This window comes from Enoplosus armatus, chromosome 7, assembly GCF_043641665.1.
Source record: "Enoplosus armatus isolate fEnoArm2 chromosome 7, fEnoArm2.hap1, whole genome shotgun sequence".
NCBI classification, from domain to species: Eukaryota; Metazoa; Chordata; class Actinopteri; order Centrarchiformes; family Enoplosidae; genus Enoplosus; species Enoplosus armatus.
In genome coordinates, this window is record NC_092186.1 from 8,948,843 (window position 1) to 8,953,893 (window position 5,051).

Genomic DNA, 5,051 nt, shown 5'->3' on the forward strand with positions numbered 1-5,051 from the left:
CCAGCATCACAACATGTGTGAACTCGTGTGCGTGGCTCTCTATAGCCTTGGGTCTATGAGTCCTATAGCCTTATTGCTTTGACATTCTTCCAATTGACTCTTAACCCTCTCTTCAAGCGAGCTTTGTCACTCAGACACACAGCCTTTAACTAACTGACAGCACGTGATGTACACTAAGTCCTTACCATCCTCAATTGTCTTGAATTGCTTAAACCGTGTCACTGTGTCAACTAACATAGAGAGGAGACAGATAAACAAAAGCATAAGAAGAGGGAGGCATCACTAACGGCAGTAAATTAGTCAAATTGGTTGACATCATACTGAAGTCACTTGGTATATGTTATGATGGTCTTGATTATGAAATTAACAGGAATGTAAATAGTCTGTCCTCAGTCTGCAGACGAGAGTCCTGTGATGTTTTTCACTGAAATTCAGTTTATTCTTGATATACAACGTGTGGTGCTGGGAGATGGGTTAATAATGTAATGTAAATGTAATGATGATGTAGTGAGTTAGTTCAAGTTTCCTTATAAACTGATCCGTCAACTCACCAAAGTTTAATCACATGCTTGGGGAGAGCACACACACACACACACACACACACACACACACACACACACACACACACACACACACACACACACACACACACACACACACACACACACACACACACACACACTAAAAAGGCCAAATAAATCCAGCTGTTTTCTCACAGAGCAAAATCTCCCAGAATAAATCCTTCAAGCAGACAGAGAATCCATATTCAACCAACGCACTGTTTAGCTCCGCATACTTGACAGAAAAAAAATGGTCAGAGAGGAAGATGGGGAGAAAAAGAGCTGAGGAGAGAGAATCCAGGAACCACGTGGGCAGAGGTGGATTGTGGGGCAGGGAGATGAGCCAGGGCTCACCAGTAAAAGTAGGCCAGCGCATCTGCCAGGCAGACAAAAACATGCCGTCACTGTTTGGTGGAAGGGAGTGGGGGGCTAAAACCCCAGCCTTAGAGGATTGAGCGTATTTGTATGTGTAAGTTTGAATGTGCGTTCTAATTTTCCTCCACATCGAAGCGTGGAATACTGTAGAGCAGCAGTTTGTTCTAAAGCCTGCTGATCCTCCATAATCCTCCTCACTGGTGCATCCTCGGGGCTCTGACGCGCAACACGCAAACACTTCTGAACTGGACCCTGCCTGCAATCTTACCTGTGATACATTTGCTGACCAACAACACACTGAGTTCAGCTCAAGCACCCAAAGGCCTTGCTAGTGAACTAGTAAATGAAGTACATGAAGAGTTTTTTCTCAAATTTCCCCCCTTTCCTCCCCTTGTATCATAACACACATGGGGACATTGTGGCTCTGGGTAACTCTTTTCTTGGAGAGAACCCAGTGGATCCAGATCTGTTGTGATCAGGCATGTTTTTTAGGTGTGAATTGAAAAACAGAAATGTTATTAGTGTGAATTTGTGAATCATTAAACTAAATCTGTATTTAGTTAAATACATACATATGCTTAAAAACACTCAGATATTGAGAGAAAACATTATACCGTATATTAAATAAAATCACCAGTGCTAATCATATGATTTGACTTCCTGTCTTTGATTCAAACATGGAGACTGTGTGAAATAAGTACAGGTAACAATATACAAACTTAAAATATCAATCTACCACCTGCATTCAAGAAAATTGGGTGATATTATGTAAGCTATTCTTAAAATGCCATGCTAATAAACGCACTGCCACAGGCCCAGTAGTTCCTGGCAGAATGACACCACCTCATCCTGTTTCTTCTTAAGGCCAGATAATGACAATTTGATAAAACACTTGAGTTAATCTAATACAATGAAAGGTCACATACTCTTATAATCCACACTGGTTTAAGCAATTTGTAAAGCATTTTTGTCTCTCTGATCCATAAGGATCCTTCTTTGACTATGCAAGCTCTGTGACGCACATAAATCCTTCAGAATTTACACAGGAGCCTCTTTCTAGGATGTAGTGTGAATGAACAGACACACCTCTATTTGACAGCTAGCCTGTAGCACCAAGTAGGCCAAGTCACCTGGTGGAAGAAAGACTGCTGCCCCAGCTCACTGACATTAAGGACATTTTCATCCAGAACCAAAACCATTAGAGATCCATATGTTGTCCACTAAATCATTCAGATAATATCATTTAAACCTAAACAACACAACAATAGTCAGCAACAACATTATCAAATGAAAACCTTGAGACATTTCTGGCTGAGAGGCTGTGAGCACAGATAACATGACTCAACAAGACCAAGCCAAAATAAGAGCTGTGTTTGATCCATTCTTGGAGCAAAGAAATAGATTTGAGTTCCCTCAATAACTGCTGGCATGACAACGTGTAGCGTTTTTGTTTCATGATGAAATGAGAGTAAACAACCAAGTTAAGAGCACCGTGTTTAAATTTACTGGATTAAGAACTGAAATTTCAAAATTCACAGTGAATTTTAATCTAAAAAATTAATGAATTAATAAAATATATTACTGGAGTGGGTGTTTTGGAGTTTGGGGATTGGCTTTGAATAGCAGCTCTATAAGCAATGCACTAATTAATACATTCATAGTATAGATATGAAAGACTTACAGTAATTACATAACAATACATCAAATCAATAAATGAAAATTAAAACGTGGTCAAACTAAATCCAACATATATACTGAGCTGCAAGAACAAAATCATCATTCTCAGGGAGAATTAACATATAAATGTGTCAAGCTTATGTTTGACATTTATTTAAGTTACTGGTCATAATTAAGTAGTGTATCAGAATCAGAATCAGAATCTATCATCTGGCTTCACAAGGGAAATTCTAAAAGATCTATTCTATCTATTTATAATATATCTATACCAATCTGTTAAATGCCTGCAAACACTATATTTATCTATAGTGAAATTAAGCACACAAATCTTCTGTAATACCGAGCCAAAAGACAGACCCACAGTAACAGTATGGAGACAACAGTGAAGCACCGCAACAGTGCCAGTCAGACGGGGATCAAAAAGGCTTGGGAATGTGACATCAGGAGCATCGGTACAGGACAATGGGACTGAAGGATGCAGTCATGTGATATAATGTAATTTGATAGGAAAAGCCACTTTGCCAGTGTGGGTTAGCATGGGTGGGTGTGGGTACAACAATACATGTGCATTCTTAGTCAGTATGTGTTCATCAGCAGGCACAGCAGGGGAACAAAAACTCATCAAACATTCACCTCAGTACACAGTGTACCCACGTGCAGCAGCGTGGTGAAACATTTACATTTACCATACATACTCAAACAGGAAACAGATTTTTGTTATTAAAAATAAAACACTGGAAACTGACATGAATACCGTGATATTTTGGTTTCGACATTATACATTATCCTATACATTATACTCAACAGTGGCACCTAGACCTACATATTTAGCAAATCTGAAACAATGAGCCTACAACATATTGCCAATTTGATTCTGATGTCCATGACAAATCTAATTATTTTGGCTTGTGAAACAAGATAAAGGGATTTTACATCCAGCTGGAGGCTTAACGAAAGTACATTCGATGGCACTGGCATGTCTTTTAAAACGTGCCCTCATTAGCTTGGTACACAATGTTCTTCAGTAGTCCTGTGTGTCAGCTACAGCTTTCTGTGCATTGCCCTCACCCAGACGGTTAGAGGCACACATACATAACAGTCACACACTTGCTGCATGCAAGACTGAACCATCAACAAAGAAAGAGAGAAATAACCCACCACACACAGCACAAGCATAAAGAGCAGTGAGCCAGAGAGGGGGAGGGGAAGAAACCAGAGCATTTCCAGGAGGGGAAAAATAGTGCCTTTCTCTAGGAGGGCAGGAAAAAGCAAAGCAACCTCTGATTTAAGTGCAAAAAAACAATCAATATACATACAGTATCCAGCTATCAGAAATATCTTGAGATGCATCAAAACAACTTGAGATGAAAAGTTTCATGCCTTAAATCATTTTAGACTTATTATGGAGATTGTTTCAGATAACGTACAATTAAAATCCTGGTAAACAACTTGCACTGTTTAACTCAGAAAATATGCTTGTATAACCACAAAAAGTTCAAACTTCACACTCAGTTGTTAAATAGTCAAATCAATCAACTCTCTTCCCTTTACCATACCCTCTTCTCACACAGGCAAACACATGCATTAACACTACGTTAGTGTTCTGACGCAAGTCGCCACCTTTAAGACCCAACAATCTCCACCCTCCGTATACTATTCACTCGCACAGTAAACAGTGGTATTTTCTTCCAACCACTGACAGAGCCTCGGGCTACTGGCCTGCATTCAACTCTCACTGCGGGCCTACCTATTCCCAGAAAAATATTATGTGAGCAACAGGATCCTGCAAAGAAGTTCCTACTGCCAGAAAATAAACAAAACAAAATCATTATTACATCTTATTGCAAAATGGTACTGTACAGAGTGCAAGGTTAACAAGATTTACCTTGGGACATTTCAAATGAGCCTACTGAATTATGTTCTGAGTAAAGGAAGTGAGAGACAAGATGTGCTCAGATAAAACTGAAACTAACAACTCTTAAAATCATCATCATCTTTACATCTGTTTTTCGTTTTCATTTCAAGGCAAAAATAACAAGACACCTAATAGAGACCAGCCATGTGTCTCTGCTTTATAAGTCAGTCAGTTATCCAGTTGTTACTTCTGCACTAATGTACTTCTAAAGAGAGTGCAGCTATGTTCAAGTAAACACAGTAGTAGAATAATAAAGATCTTCTACTCATTGTTCTTTATGATTCTGTTTACCTCAGTTGTGAGAACAAACTGCAGCCTAACTAGCTATGTTGTACAAACTGCAGTCTGTCTGGATTGTGATTGGCACACACCACACAAACCATGCCTGCTACAAGCATCCTGTGTTCATTATCATTATCTGAAGAAACTTCTTTAGAATCTGAATTTGAGACTGTTTTGATCACCCAGCCCTTTCGCTGAGTGCTAGCCCTAGATGGCTTGGTGTACTTATTTCACCTAACACT